Here is a 17036-nt window from a genome sequence, read left to right on the forward strand (position 1 = left end):
CAAGTAAGTTGATGAGTGTCTCTTTGGGGAGAAAGAACAGCAATTCAGTGAACAGCAGAACTAGACACCTGGTTTCCAAAGCATCTGTGTTCTGCCCCTATGCACACCTCCTGATGGGTCTCCAGTCCTTCCCTCACCCCTCAGCATAATGGAAAAATTACTCTGTGTCTGACAACAGTTAACAATTTTCTCGGCACGCTGAGGAACGTGAGGTTTTGCAGACCTGCATGCTTCTGCCACAAATGGACAAGAGGCACAAAGGCTCTCAGAGGGGGACTTGCAGACAGACAGATGGTGTGACTGTAAAGCTTCATTTCTTGAAAAAAATGGGCTAAAAATGTAGATCACTGTAACAGAAACAGTCTTGAGGAACAGCCTTAAGAGGCTGTACTAAAACCATTTGAGGATGACCTTTTTGAAGAGGTCCCCAGAAATAATTACTCCTCTCTGGCCGACTGCTGTTTGCTCCTCCCTTTATCCACAGCAGGATCATGCCCTTGGTGTCTGTTCTTCGGCTGAAGACACCTTCAGCACTGCATGGACCACAGAGCACACAGCTGATTGTAGCAGCCCTGGGCATATAGCTTTGCCTACACATAAGCCTGTTGCACATCTTCATGCGTCCTGAGCACTGTAATGCTATTAAACTGAAGGTGTTCATTATTAAATCCCAGTCACTCTGAAGTAACTGAATTACCCAAGTTTTAGTTGAACCAATTAACTGATATTATACATGACTCTTGCTTTCTTAAACAAAGAGAAGCATCTTGCTTTCTGCTAATGTCTCACTGTGAAAGTGATTTGTTAAACAGTTTAATTAAATTTTTGAGACTGAGAATCCATTGAAGGATCTCAGGTGATGAGAACTGGATGTTGCCGTATGTGGTGCTAATCAAGGAGAAAAATCTCTAGGGTTGTGAGGATGAGGGGGTCTTAGAAAAACAATGTCCTTTTTAGGATACACCTGTTTAAAGTCAGAGAGGTCTGGCTGGCTGACCTGCTGTTCTTTAAAATACAGCTGGAAAGATAAAGCAATTAGGAAGAGGTATTTTCAGAACGCACTGGCTATGGTCCTCCTCCAGAGAGTAAAGCTAAATAAAAGGGGTGCATGTGACCGAGACCACAGAAAACCAGCTACAATAGGGAAGTCATGGATATGCATACACATGCATGGACTGACCCCAGCATTTCTCAATCCCAAATGCTCTGCCATGGAAACACAACATTCCCTCAATCTGCTAAACGGTTCCTTCAAAGATTTCCCTACTTTGTCATGATGCAGCATGAAAGGAGAGTCCTGACCATCAGTTGTTTTGCCCAGACAGATATTTCAAACTGAAATTGGAACATGCCCAATGTGGAGCTTGATGCTGCAGAGCTCTGCAAGAGCAGGTAGCAGAGTCCCTGGGAGTCTAACGTGAATCATCCCCATAGCAATGACCTTGCAAGCATTTGTTACAGGAAATTACAAGAGTACAGACCTTGATGGGTTCACTGTGAATTAAACAGCCATTGTATCATCTCTTATGTGGACCTTAAGGTGGCAATAGACAACAAAAGGAAAGTAATTGTACTGGCCCATACAGGTAAGGTGACAAGGAACACAGTTCAAAGTGTGGTAAATACTATCTACATTCAATGTAAATTATCTCCCAGTGTTTCTATCTAGAAATAAACACTGAACCAGAGGGAAGCATCATAGATTAATTCTGATTGGCCCTTGCTACGTTGCTATAAACATTATTATAAAATAAAGGATGACATATCCTAAATGATACTCTCAATGAAAGAAATAAAAAAGGAAGCAGATTAAATTACACATTTGTTACTAATGTTTACAAACATCATACTGAATCTCACAACCTACATATTTCAGCTGATTTTAAATTAGGACAAAAATAGAGGTTTTCTTCTTTTTCCTGTTGCGGCATTTGAGCTTCTGTGATTGCACCCCAGGGCACACACTGATGCTGGTCAAACCAGATTGCCCAGGATTTCCTCTGCTGAGCACAACAGCCCACAGTGGCTGGGGTAATATGCATGTCAGGCTGGGATAAGGTCATATGCTCCCCACCTGCCCCAGCCTGCCCAGTACATCCCCGTCAGCCCTGACACAGGACATCCCCATCCAGTCCATTGGTCGGTCCTCTCCACTGGGGCTTTAAATAGGAAATGGGCAAATACAGCCTCATACAGGGGTGCTGCCTGGGTACTGTCTGTACCCCACATGGACACCCCACAGAACAGCACTTTTCACTGGATGTGAACAAGGGCAATGAAGGGCCAGGGCCACTCTCCATAAGCAGCAGAAAGGAACCAGACCCTCTGGCAGGCTGCAGAAGGCAAGAGGAGCAGATCTGCAGCACTTTCTCTTCCATAAGGCAGCCAGCCCTTCGGCCTAACCCACAGCCATGCAGAAGAAGCTTGGCCAACATGGCTGCAGCTAGTGAGGACAATGAGCCAGCCATGGAGGCCAGCCCAGGCATGGGGCCTTGGAGGACACAACATACATGTGACTCCTTTGGCCACCTGAGGCAGTGGTCCAGACAGTCCAAAGTGACACCGAGGCTGAGGGCACTGCACTCTCTAAGCCCACAAGTTTCCACCCCAGATGGGTCTTCAGACAGGACTTCCTGCTTCAAGTCAGTCCCACCCAGCAACCTATGGTAGAGAAGAGGAAACAGGACAGGTATGAAGGGTGGTCACACGCCAAATGTAGATGGAATTTGTGCTCCCCTGGTATTTTGAGACTCTAACTAGATGCAGGGATGAGATGAGGGCATTGAGGGCATCTTAGTTTCTCAGCTGCTGCATAAGCAGATTAACTTTACGTGCAGCTGATCCATGGAGAAATGGATCAGCCGGAGTCCCTGACAAAGACAGATTTCTCCCCGACTCACATTCTGCTTGCTCACAGTAAACACACTGAACGATGTTATTTACATGACCTATCTTCTCTTCTTTGACTTGCATCACTTTACTACTGAACCTCCAACCTGGGTCACAGCCATCCATTAAATTAGGCCCATTGCTGAAGCAGCCCTGACAGTAATTTTTCTTCCTGATCTCTCTGTTCCCCCCAGGAATGCTCTTGACACCAACCACGGTCCACTGGAAAAAGGTTTTAGAAGACAGAAAAGTAAACCAATTGCTGTGAAAAGCTCCACCACTTTTCCTCATCAGAGGAACAAGAACTGAATTTCTAACACGGCCTCCAAGGAGGGAGTGAGGTTAGAAGGCACCAGCCCCACTCTGTTCTCAGAAGGAGAGAAGCTGAGTCTTGAAGAGAGCACTCCTGTCTCTCCCTGTCAGCAAACGCTGTAATGGGCTGCTCTGCCTCTTGGGAAACTCACATGTGTGTGATAGGTCCTGTAAAGGAATGTAGGAGGACTCAGGGGAAGGCATCTCCCAGAGACTGAAAACAGCTATGGCTGTTCAAGATGTTCTCCCATGTCCACCTGTCCTCCTTTTCTCTCTCCCAGAGCCTGATACAACGTGCCTCCTTCACAGCAGCATTCACAAGGACGCCCCTGGTAATGATGCAGCCTGGCTGGCTGTCTCCCACAGCATTTTCCTTTTCTCATTCCCATGCAGCACAACAGCTTCCCGTGAGAAGCTCCTCGTGGTAATGGCTTGTCTTCAGTGCCCTTCTGATGCTCTGAGTGGTTTGAGTCAGCTCACCCTGAACTGTCAGTCCAGAGCAACTCTGCTGAAGGTAATGGAAATTTACTGCAGTGTATTCAGTGGAGTTACTCCAGGCTCACACCATGGAAGTGGGAGCACAATTGACCCTCTTGTTCTGCATCTCTTGGCTCAGAGGGCTTAATTAGACTGAACAATTTTTTAAAAAATTGAGTGACGAGAGGGAAGTTATTTGGCACTTAAAAAGCAGCAAAAAATTTGAACCAGGTATGTGGTAGAAGACAAGAAGCAAAGGCAAGAATAAGAAGAATTATATTCACAATGGTAAGGAAATACGAATTTTAACTAGAAGCATTGTTTACATAATTTGTAACCTAACTTAGAACATGAAAGACTGTTCAGTTTTTCAGTGCCCTGGATGGACACAGTACTCCAGGCCAGCTCTAACTTCTAAGGATGCAAGCACTTTCCCGGACTTAATGGAACCATTTGTTCCTGAAAACATATCACAGTACTGACCTACGTCAGCTTTTTCTTAACCTGGTTCAATATTTCTTTTGCCTTTGGGGGAGCATCTACTCAATGCCTGTTTCCATTTCCTTTAAGATTAAAGACCAGAATTTTTTTTTTTCTTCACAGAATTAAAGACAGTGATTTACAGTTAACAACGTAGAAGAGACTTGAGAAGTCACCCAGTCCACCTTAAGGTATGTATCCTGTATGCTGTCCTGCTAACGAAGGACTCCAGCATCTCCAGTTTTTGAGGTTTCTGTAAACTATACCCACCTGATCTGTACCCAGGCACATCAGTGAGCTGGGAGATTGCTGCAAAGAGTTTCCTCTTCTCTTTTCCCCTCCTCCCCTGCACAGGCTGTGTTACTCGCTGCTCTCTGGAAGGTTCCCAGAGCAGAGAAGTCCCAGGGAAGATGACCTCTGTATTATGTGATGAGCACAATGGGAGTGAGGTTGAGTACAGCTCTGTGCTTGAGAAGCAGTAAATATCAGCTGTTGCAATGGCTGCTATTTTATTGACACCTAAATTAAATTAGAGATGCACATTTTTCATGTAATTGAAAATATGTTAATGCACAATGCACATTGACAGCTCCTCTAGTCCTCAGCTCAATAAACTGTTGCTTTTTCTACACTGAAATGCCAATTCCTCTTAGAGCACTAAAGAAAATCTGCCAAAATACAGAGCAGTAGTTTATCATTCAAATCCTGTTTTTTCTGCTGTGAAGGAAGAAACAAATACATGAGATTTCGACTATGATAAAAAGTGCTTTCCAATCAATATGCTGTAATAATAGTTTGTGTGTGTGTGTGGGGTTGTTTTATTTTGTTTAGGACAAAGGAAGTTTTTTTCAAAATATACTTGGGAATACAAAAGCATGTTTCAAGTTCAGGTCACAGTTTGACACACACTTTCTGATGCTCAATTTGAGGCTTTCTTAATCTACAAGAAAAAAACCAAGCCTCCTAAATTAGGAATCATAACTGTAAACTAAATGAGGTGCATAAACAGCACAAGGAATTGGTCTATTGGGACAGTGGTACTCCTGCATCCAGATACACGAATCATACTCACTTGCTTGCAACAAATTACTCTGCATTTTAGAGCTCTTCCCTTGGAATTGCCATTTCCAATTGTCTTCCAGAGCATGAGTGGTAAATAGTAGCAGTCATTTGTGCGTAAGCTGGGAAAATCAAAAGAATTAGCCAGGCTCCAGTACTGCTCCTTATGGCCCAGTGAACTCTCATTGAATCTCTTAATCCTTAATAAGCATTTGGCCTTAATTGCTGATTTTATCTTAACCTAGTACTTATGCCATAATTGATGAACATTGTTTGCAGTGGAGTTTTATAGCTCTTCAATACAGATGGAAAGCCTTGCTTCAGTGCTTGTGCAATTGGATCTTCTACTTAGCACACGTCGCATGGTGGTGCCTGGCACCATCTAGTGCTGAGATGCCAGGCTGTGGCACCACGCTGGACACTAAGATGTCATATCATCTCTCTAGGATGTGGCTGTTGCCTGTTAAGACCAGCTCTCATCAGCTGGAGTAGAAAAATCTTCTCAAAACTTACGGTCAAACTGCCTTGGGTACAGTACTCAGTAAAATAGGGCTTTGGGGAGGGGGCTAGGCAAATTTCAACTTAAGCTTGACAAGCAAGTGGTTTAATCTGTAAAATACAGAATATACTCGACTCTGTCGTTCCCTGGGACTTAGCAGTGATCTTACAGGACTGGTTCTAGAGACAACATCAGGAAGAGCAGGTAGAGAAGAGCTGTTCTCTGAGATCACGGGATCTCTGCCTCCCCAGCCTGCATTCCCATGTCCCACTTTATTTATGTTCATATTATTTGGTAGGTGGTAGATGATTTCATGAAAAATTTATTCTAATACATAATCCTATGTTCAGCAGAAAGAAAAAAAATTATATTAGGTCATAAACCAGAGTGTATATACCCACCTAAATTGCAGCATTTAAAATTAAGCATTGATAAAATTTCAGGTAAAGGAGCTTTGCATGTTACCAGCTGAATGCAGCATGCTCAAATATTAGAGATGTTAATTGACAGAAGTTCTTTAATGGTTTAAGCAATTTCAGTGCCAAGAAGAGGAAGGCTAATGGGTGAAGTGGCATTTCCCCACCAGTCCCACTGTCTGCCGGGAGGACATGACAGAGAAGAGGCACCACTCTGCAACCCGCCAGCCCTGAGCTCTGAGCCTGACTGCCAAACCATCCAGCCCCTGAGCAGCAGAGTCCTCAGCACCTGATGAGTTTAGACTTGTGACTTTGACAGGAGTTTTGGGATATTTGATGTTAAAATAAAAACGTCAGTTCACATCTGTGAATCCAGTGCATAACTAGGACAGAATGAGATTCTGTTATGTGAACCTTTGCATATTATGGCAAATTGTTGGGGTGTTTGATGTATAGAGCAGAAGATTCCCTGGTGAAGCTGGGGATGCTTAAATGCCTTAAAATCTTGGCCTCAAGCTATTATTAAATTCAGCACAGGGAACAACAAACATAAACCTGCCACCATCCCAACCACTTCATAAATCAATTATTTTAGCAGCACTCATATTATCAAATAAATCTTTTAAAAAAGATGTTTCATGACAGTTGGTTTGAAACCAACACCCATTTATCAGAAAGTATCTCAATATAATAGAATGTACCAGACAAAAGGGGGGTTTTTGAATAAGGCTTGCTTATATAATGGAGAATTGTCTACAATCTTTTTGAACCTCATAAGAAAGAGTTAAATTAGGTCTATTGTAACAAGCATAATTTTGCAGATGGAGGCTTTATTAGAAGGCAATTCCAGCAACCATTGTTGAGGAACAGCTTCATTGTCCTGGGGACAGTAAAAATACAGAGTACCTGCCCTTGGAATATATAAATTTACATATTTACATAATTACCTTAATCACCCGGGGCAAGTGAGGTAATACATACTTTTTTGATACATTTTCTTGAAACTTTAAGGCCATGGTCTGAAACTTGTATCATCCTAGACTCTCTCTACTTCCTACAAATAGATCCTGTAACAACTGGCAACACAGGGATATACTTGTGTGTGACTCCCAGAACAATCACATACCCTCCTGGAGGCAATGGCTGTATTTGTGTTGCCTAAAACAATTTTTATTAAAACACAGGTTTTTTTAAGATGCTCCAAGAACTTTATTGGCTGTAGTAGGGCCTTTGAAATCTGGCACAGCAATACCCCCTCAAGCTAGAGAAGTCTTTTCTTTGTCCCATGAAATCTCATTTATATTTAGCAGAGTTAAATTTAAATTATTATTTTCCTTCTTTGCTTGTGTTCCTCAGCAACAAAACAAAACAGTAATTGAATGTGAATGTTTTGCAAAACCACAACCACACTGTAAGACAAAAGAACCACAGCACCGCTATATTAAAATACTTGTCTTCACTCTTGCTGAGCCACAGCTTCTTCTTCACAGTGCATGTAACCCTTTCCCTCTGGAAGCTGGGAATCTCAAAAAGCTGTCTACACCTCCTCAGGGCCATAGCTACACCCATCTCCAAGGGCAACCTTTTTCCTACCTGCTCTGGGCTCTCTGCAGCATTTACAAACAGCTCTCCTCCTCCTGCACTGGGCACTGAGTGATATTCTCCTCTGCAAGCTTCCCAAGCATGTGAGGGAGCACGCAGGGTTTCTACAAGCCCTGTTTTGAGGTGCAGCTTTTAATTTAGTCTGTTAAGTGAAATCTAAATCCCACCCTTGGGGCCTGCTCCAGCTGGGCACTGCAGTGTGCCCCAGACTGCCTGCTTCAACAACCGCAACACAGACCTGGCTGCAGCTCAGCCCTTTCCAAGTTCCTCTCTTTCCAAGGAAATCTGCAGCAATGCTTTCACATTTCTGCATCCACTCCAGCCCTAGGGGAAGAGGGGCACTCTTCTCTCTCGGCACCTGCTCTATGTATGCCCAGCCCAGTTTGCACCTCCTGGGAGTGGCTCTGGGAGGAGGTGAACAGAGCAGCCACCCTCAGCTGTCAGCTTCTCTCTGAAGCTCAGGCATAAAGCCATTTCCAGTACAAAATTCACTCTTTATTTCCCACACAGACAACTCCCTGCAAACGGGGAGTCTAAATCAGTGCTGTGCCTTTTCAATAATTATTCACAATAACCTAAAGGAGTTCCTGCCAGCATCTGTGTTCTTTATCTTTGCTGCAAATGTCATTTGATACTAAAGGAATTTCACAAGCACCTCAGAGCTGCATACATAGCTGTGACTGCTCCCATTAAAAAAGAAAACATACTATGTGGAAATGCTATTTAGAGAAAGCACCTTTTTTCAAAATGCCAAACTCTGCACTGAACCTCCCCAGCTGCTTCTCAGGAACAGATGTGCTTCCTGCTCCCAGCCTGGGTAGGGGCCTCAAGCCAATCGCTGTTCCCTGGATACAGGTGCACTCTTCAGACAGGGTTTTTTTCAAGAAGTGCTGCTATTTGATGAGTCAATCCCAGATGTTCCTTGGCTAGTTTTTGCAATGCTATGTGCTACGAGATTGATTCTATAAAGTCACTCCAAATTACTTACACTCAGAAAGACTTACAAACCTCAGATGTCCATAAATAAATTTGATACCATTTCAGCTATATATATTTTGAAAAGTAATGATCCTATTGTGGCTTCTTTTCCAGCTGTTCTAAATGTCAACTTTATCCTTAAGAGAGAAAAGCAAACATTTTCCTTAGAAATCAACATGCCTTAACTGTCTTCTGCAGCCAAAGTTACATTTTATTTCAGTGATGGGAAAGATGCGGCCAAGATGATTATGAATCAAAATCGGAACTAAGTGGTTCTGTGTCTCCTTGTGCACCTCTGCCAAGATTCCTCACCTTGACCCACGTATCACAATCCATTTAGTCTTTCTTCTGGCCCCCTGCTTCTGTTTTCTTTCCAGCTTTCCCTTCCACTTTCTTTTTTTTTTTCCTCCCCTATGTATTTAATTGGGTTTGCATAGCCTTAATTCCTCCTGCCTGTTGCCCTCCATCCCTAGAAAATGATACCTCGCTGAGCAGATCTACCTGAGGGTGCGCTCAGAAGAGAAGCCTGAACTGACAGGCTGCCTGTCTGACCTCATATGCAGTTGTTCCCCTTCTTGTTGTTACTCCAAGGATAAAAGATGCGTTTGATGCACGATAGGAATACCTATACAATTGTGCAAACACAGCAAACTAATGAAAAATAAGGAAGAAATAAGCAGCAGCACAGAATTTGACTAGCTAATACACACTGCCTTATTGCACACCTGTAATGTGCATGTATATGTCCCAGTATATGTGTGCATGGATGTGAGCTTCTATAGCTTTTTTCACTTTCTTTTATGCTTCCTCACAAACAGTAGCAGTCTGTTCCTCCACACTTTCTCTGGAAAAATACAAGGGAAGTTGCACCTGAGCCTTCTGAAAGTGGTGGAAGAATGGGAGCCATTTGTGATTTTGACAAGACGGATTATTTTACCCTTAGAAGACAAGAAGTCTCTTCCAAGACAGGTGTTGTTAATAAATCTCAAAACACTGTTTAATCGATCGTATTGTTGTAATGAGTTTTGATAACATCTCAAATGAAGAAAGAGTTGCCAGGAAAGTATACAATTAATCTAACTCAGCATCAGATGGTAATGAGTAAAAGCAAACTGATATAAACAGAAGTATGCCCATGATATATCATTATACGTCACTATTTCTTCATCTTTATGCTTTGCTGTTTTGCTTTAAGGGGAGGAAATGTCTTGCCTTTTTGCTAAGTGCTGTAAATAAGTGTTAATAGTAATTTGGATATATATTTACAGTGTCGATTTTGAAATAGACTGCTGCTGGGTTTAATTAAAATACATAATTTACCTGTGCCCCAACTTAACAAAGGTCTGTGTAAACAAACCATAAAAGTCATTGCTTTCAAACGTGAAGACAAACCAGTCAGACAACAGTAATCAAAATATCAGTAGCTGCTCAACCTAGAAATGATAAACAATGGGTTTCAAAAAAACATGTTTCTGTGATACATGTTTTTCTCAAGCTGACAGCAATACAGTCTGTGACGGCATGGTAGGGTAACCCACCATAAAAAGCTCACAGAAGAAGTATGCTCCAAAATTACTACTCGTGCATACTCATAAAATGCACTGAAATTGAAATTAACTATTTTTACTAACTACTATTCTTGCAAATTAGCAACCACAATGCTTGATATGCTTGCTCTAAGTAGGTGGTAGCCACTTTGCAAGATAACTGTACTTCACGCATCCATCTCATCCACTAGCTAAAACAATCATATTGGGGAAAAAAAACCCCACTCCACCATTCCCCTGCTAAAGTGCTACTTTGATATTAATAGCTTGCTACTCTAACTGTAGTCTTACAAATCTACACGGAAATGTTAGTAGGCTTTGCTGCTCACTTTGACAGTTGCTCAGCTTACCAACAGATGGAGTATGGTAATCAGTTTTTAAAGTATATGCTAAAAGTCTTGGCCAATTTAACTTCTGTATTCAGAACATTTGCACAAAACCCAAATTTGTAATACATGCAAAAAAAAAAAAAAAAAAAAAAAGAAAAGCTTCTGCTGCCATTGGAAGGGAACAGTATCTTAGAATATTTAATTATATACTTTTAAAATAACTAATTTTCTGTAATGCTGAATAGATTATTACATCAGCATGTTCTCTTATGCAGTATTCACTGTTCTATATCTAATTATATATAAAATTTTTAACTGTACAGTTGTATTTCCACTATTTAAAAAGAGGAAAAAGAGTCTGGAGTGAGTTAGAGCAACACTCCAGCCAAGAAACACAAAATGAAGTCCCAGAAGGCAATTCAGCCCAGGAATACTTTCTTAAGGCTTATCTTATTAACAGAAGAATTAATTTAAGCAAATGAATAGTTCTAGATCTTTGGCCATTGCTGGACCTGATATACTGCAGTCAGAGCAGATGGAAACAGATGTCAGCCTCACCAAGATGGCCCTGGGGGGAGGCTCTTCAACACCACCCCCAGCACCCTCCGCCTCCTCCTGCAGCCCCACTCTGCAGAGGCCCCACCACCCCTGCTGGGTGAGTGATCAGCTCTTCCCCAGGCTCAGAATCCCAGATCTCATTCTCCTATGTACTTCACTGAAATTATTTTCATCAAAATCCTTGTGATCTTCCTGGCCAAACCAGTTACCTGTACTCTAAATTGGCCTTAATTGCCCCATTCAGCCTCACCCAGGACACAACCCACATCTTCCCCAGGGGCTGGGAGCTCCATTTAAGCCATTTAAGATGAGAACTGGGTACCTATTCTGCTTGGCCAGTGCTACAGGCATACCTCAGAACTTGCTGCTAGCTCTGTCACCTGACTGATCAGCAACTGTATTCTGGGTCTCCTTGCCTGGGACTGCCAAAGGAGGTGGTTGCTCTGCTCTGTTCAGGTACTGGGCTTTGCTGGTGAGAGTTGCTCTCGACTCAACTTCCTTTTTGCTGCTCCCTGACAACTTACCCCTTAGGTAATGTCATTGTTGGATACAACTTTTTTGTATGCTGGTAACTCACAGATGAATTTTTTTTTTCTATTGGGATCTGTTTTCTTCTGCCTGAACTCAAATGTAAGTCTCTGACTGTTCTTCCTGAATGTCTAATTATTATATTTTATAGAGTACTTTTTCTCTTATTTTTGAGTTAACTTATGCACAAAAAATAAACCAATGCATCTAAGTTTATCTTTCATTTAAAAATCTGCTTCAGTTTCTGAAGGGATCAAAATACTTGACTAGAACAACAACTCGGGCTTTTTTCTTGCTTTAACTGATGAAAATGTCATGGCAATAATAATACAGAGCACTAGTTCTAAAAATACCACGTGGGGCTCTTAAACTTTCCAACCTCACTGCAGAGGAAAAAAAGGGAAATAAATAATCAGCAATTCCTTTATGAAGTAAAATGTTTGAAGGGAGGAAGAAAATCTAATGTATGTTATGCATTTCATCAACAGAACCATCCTACTTAGTGAAACCAACCAAAGAGAATGTCTGTGACTTGCCTGTAAATGCTGTGGAAGACTATGATGCCTGAGCAGCGCTCTGCATGCGATGTGGAAGGCTGTGCCAGGCAACAGCCTGGGGAATTTCAGGTACTTGTAAGTAAGCATGCATATTCTTGAAAGTCAGTAGGCCTTTTAGGAACTTCACTGCCTATCTGTTCATCACTCTGTGTCCCAGATCCAGACAAGGAAATGATGAAATGTTTCCCACTCAACCTGTCTAGTCTTAGAGCATCCAGTAGCATTTGATTTCTCAGATACCCCTTTTACCACTGTATGTGTTTTTCCAGTGCATGATCATTCCCTAGCATAGCATGCCCCTCAGCTGAGGGAGATTTCTACTTCCAAAATACTTTAAATGTTTTCTGCTCACCACAATACCAACTAATAGACCAGGAAAGAAGATGCATTTTCAGGTTATTTGCATTCAGGCCTTGATTAGGAAATGCAGGGCACACAAAAAGAATATGTTGTTCCAGGCTGTAACGGTACATAGATTAAAATAGCAGTTTCTTAGCTTATGAAGTTACTTTGGGTGTTTTCTTTATTTATAAGGGCTCACATGCTGCAACTTGCACTTCTCTACAGTTACCACTAGTTCTAACCATTCTTACTTGGAAAATATTAACACCTTCCAGAATTACTATAATTTCATATTATCAAATATCTCCATATTTTTATGACATCCTAGTAGTGCTAACTGAAAATTAATTCCATTAAATCAATTAATTTTTCTTCTCTGTGACTTATAAAAAACCCCCATAACTACTGGCTGCAATACTTTTTGTTGATTATCTTAATGAATATGCTCTAAGAGTTTGCTACTTTATTCCTATTCTTTTATTAAATAACATTAGTATACATTCATATTAGCAGCAGCAGACAATTGGTCTACAGAACCTCAGCAAATGGCAACCGTTGCCTGAGGAGAGACTCCAAGATAAGTTCTGAATCTTAAGTGAAAGTAACTTCTCCCTGCGGTTCCCCTCTCCCCTCCAGACTTCACAGCTTGGCAAGGAAAAGCTGTTCCAAACTGGGACTCTGATTGCTGCAGCATTTATCAAGAGCCACACTGGCCACTGCAGAAGCACCACTGAGGACTGCGTGTTTCAGCACCTTGTTACACAATCTGCCAGTCATTGCTGATTTTCTTTATGCTTCATTGTTTCTTCCAGGCTCTCTGCTCCCTAGAACACCTGATTTATCCCCAAGAGAACCATGTCCCAGAGGTGGGACATGCAGAGGCACAGAGGGACCCTTTGCCTCACATACCCTCTAAGTGGTTTAGGTTAGGAACATGGTTTGAATCTCAACCCTCTATTTAGCAGTCCCTGAGGAGCTGCTCATCTACTGATTTACACAACACCTTTCTAAATTCACTTGTATTTTTGACCTCCACAATACACCTGTGTGATGCACAATTAAATTGTGCAGCGTGCCCAAAATATATGTCCTTTTCTTTAATCCTGCTGCCTAGTAATTTCACCCAGTGCCTGTTTGCTCTACTGGCAAAAGAGACACTAAATAATCTTTCTTATTCATTTCCTCCATACCATCCATCATCATGCATATCATTATCACAGTACTCCTTCCTGTCCTCCCTTCAAAACTCCCTTGCCATCTCCTCGAACAAGAGCCATCCCACACCTTTGATTACATTCCGGTTCCGTTCTGTAACCTTTTTATAACTTTGTGACTGGAAATGCAGTGTTCAAAATGCAGAAGAGCAGTGAAAATTCATACCCTGACAGTATCTTCCACTTCATTCTTAATTTATATCTTACCAATTCCCAGCATTTACTTCGCTTTTCCCCACCCCATGGGTATTTTTTTAATACCTATGGGGATAAAGGAGAAGCTATCAGAGAGCACCAAGGGCCTACTGTGTATGTGGCATTGCAATAACTTTCTTTCTCCTGAACACATTACTTGACATTTATCAAAAGTGAATTCCACTGCTGTTCAATTTACTCAGTTACCCAGTGTCATGAAATTCAGTAACCCTTTCTAGTCAGTGGCACTTTTGATTATATGATACATAGCTTCAACAAATTACATTATCTTGTCACTCATTTTTTCCCCCTCAGCTCACTTATGCATATGTGGATAAAGACAGGTCACAAATGGTCATGTCACTAGTAAAGAAGCTACCTTCTCCAGTCTTCCTAGCTTTTACCTCATTGCTAATCCATAAGCAAACTTTTCCTCTTACTTTATAGCTTCATAGTTTAAGAACGTTTGGCAAGGGCTTTTCTTAAAAATTCAAATGCATTATTATGATCAAATCAACCACAAGCATTTTCTTTTTGACACCTTCAGAAATCTCTCACAAGATTTAGAGAACTGACCTTCTTCTGAAAGGGCAGTGCTGCCTGTCTCCAAATGCACCATCTGTATCTGCTGTTCGCCTTCATCAACCTGCTGGGTGAGGCTTCTCTTCTGTAGTTCTTCACGTCGCTCCCAGAGATCAGTTAAGCCACTGTCCTGGCCACCCAACTAGAACTGCTGCCAGTAGTTAAGTAATATGTCCAAGTTCCTTTAAAATCTTGTGTTCTGGTCCTGAGTATCTCATCAGTTGCTCCAACACTTAAACTCCAATGACATTTCCAGTTTCTCTGACATACAACCCCCCCAAGAAAAAGCTCTGCTCTGAGAAGAATCTCCTGCAGCAAACAGAAATTCAGTGCCTTTTCTGTTACAGCCTTATTTCTCCTTGATAACTTCTTTTTACACTTTTGCCAAAGCTGGTAAGATGGCAGGTGATCAGATGTGTAATTCTAATGCATGTGAATGTTTTTGTATGCTTTCAGTGAGTTTCCTTCAAGATCCTTCTGGTTGCACACAGTAGTTCTGCATTTAACTTGGCAGATTGTGTTTCTATTTTCTTTGTTGGGACACAACCTCTGATACCTAAGAACGTGGCTTTTAACATTAAATAGCCTCTCCAGCTCTGTTAAAGTACACTGTTATTTCTGAGATCTTCTAGTGTTTTGAGTGACCTGCCCCTGCTTAAGAGTTTTTAATACTCTGCCTTGAAACAGCTTCCATTTGACATTCCCTTAAATGCTTTTGACAAACATCTTTGTTTTGCACAGCTCCTCTTTCCAAAGTTAAATGCTACTATTGCATATTTTTACTTTTTTTTTTTTAATTTCTACAAGGATGCTAAATTTGCATACCTTATGGCTACTCTTACAGAGACAGCTCTTCAACAGAAAGATCTGGAAGCATGTAAGGTTTTGATACAACCCCAAACAAATTTTCTTCTTTCTGTCCTTCAGTTTCTCCAAGATAGGTATGGTGTTTAAAACTTAGTTCTTGTGCTTGCATTGTGTTTCATGATGACAGCTATGCAGCATGACAACCGATCTTCCGTTAATGCTGCACCATGGTGAGGTCAAGAGCCAGAGAAGCCAAAACAAACCATTCTCAAGGACTAGCCAAGATCCCTGTCAGAGGCTGAGCTGAAGATGCCAAGAGGCACATTATTCCAACACACCATGGAAGATTACAGTCAGAAGCTCAGGAAGAAGAAGCAGCAATACAGCCTTTCCAACCAGGAAAATAAATAGACTAGGACTGGATCATGTGGACTGGAACTTGGCTGAAATTAAATGGCCAATTAATTGGAAAAAGAAAACTGCCTGGTGTTGCCTCACCACCCAGATATGCAAAGGCAATCACAAAAAGTGTGCAAGGGCCAGCTCTCACCCAGGCTCACACAGCTCCCTGTTGCTGGCGGGGGATTGTTTGCTGCCAGCCATGGAGCTGGGAGCTCACCCAACGCCTGACAGGAGCCGCTTAATCAGGAGGGGGGAAATATCACCAAGCATGACGTGAAGAGAGATTTCTGAGCAGGCTTTTACCGGCTGGTAAAGAACCAATGTGTGTGAAATCCACGTGGGGTTCTGAGCTCAAATTTGTTATGTTTATATTGTATTTACATTATTTAGACAAATATTTCCTTTCTCACAGTGTTCACATTTGCACAAAGCGTATGCAGGAACAATAAGCTTAACAGAGCGGACATAAAATCCTGTTAACTATCTAGCTTCACAATGAAGTAAAATTTGCAATGCTAGATTTAGAATGTGAATCTACACTGCCATCTGCAGAAAGCAGATTGGCAAATTAATTGGCTACCAGTATAGCAGCAATTAAAAGTGCCAAAATGCAAATACTGGTATGTGAGTATGGTACAGAATCAGGTGGAAAAGAGGAAGGGACATATATACCATGACACCATTATCACAGCTGACTGATTCTGCATGAGGTATGTTGTATTTCAGGAAAGGAATGCATTTTATACTTCATTCCTTAAAAGTTGTTCTTACTCCTTTCAGGGGGAAAACTGATCCTCTTCTGTTTCTCCCACATCTTCTCAACGCCATTTTGCAACCTGCAGGTACTGCAGTTGTATCATGCACTTGCTGTGCCACAGGAGCTCACTCCAAATCTTCTCATCTCTCTGAGATGTTTGGCCACGAGAGCAGCAGAACTATTACTTAAATACCATGAGAGAGAAAATATTGGGGGGAAAAAAAAAAAAGCAAAAAAAAAAAAAGCCTGTCTGTCTCTGAAGCAGTAAGAACTTGGTGTGCCTGACTTTGTCAAGATCCGCTTCCCCTTCCCCTCACACACGGGTGCTGTGAACTGACCGTGTCGCCTGACAGTGGAAGCCACCTCAAGCGTCTCAGACTAATTGTCTCTCCTTCCCCTGTGAAACATGCGCCATGGCAACAGACTTAACGGTTTGTGAGGCCATCTGATGAAGAATAAATGCTTTATCCGTGTATCATAAAGTAAATAACTAATTCCCTCACATA

At 41.8% G+C, this 17036-nt stretch overlaps 1 long non-coding RNA gene across 1 annotated transcript; it reads left to right on the forward strand.

Annotated features, from left to right (window-relative positions):
- Positions 1-3865: 3865 nt before the first annotated feature.
- LOC114017011 (uncharacterized) lies at positions 3866-6474 on the forward strand. The gene is made up of 3 exons (XR_003561815.2): positions 3866-3966; positions 4282-4349; positions 6247-6474. It is a non-coding gene; the product is annotated as an uncharacterized LOC114017011 (long non-coding RNA).
- Positions 6475-17036: the final 10562 nt, after the last annotated feature.

This window comes from Falco cherrug, chromosome 7 (genome assembly GCF_023634085.1).
Source record: "Falco cherrug isolate bFalChe1 chromosome 7, bFalChe1.pri, whole genome shotgun sequence".
Lineage (NCBI taxonomy): Eukaryota > Metazoa > Chordata > Aves > Falconiformes > Falconidae > Falco > Falco cherrug.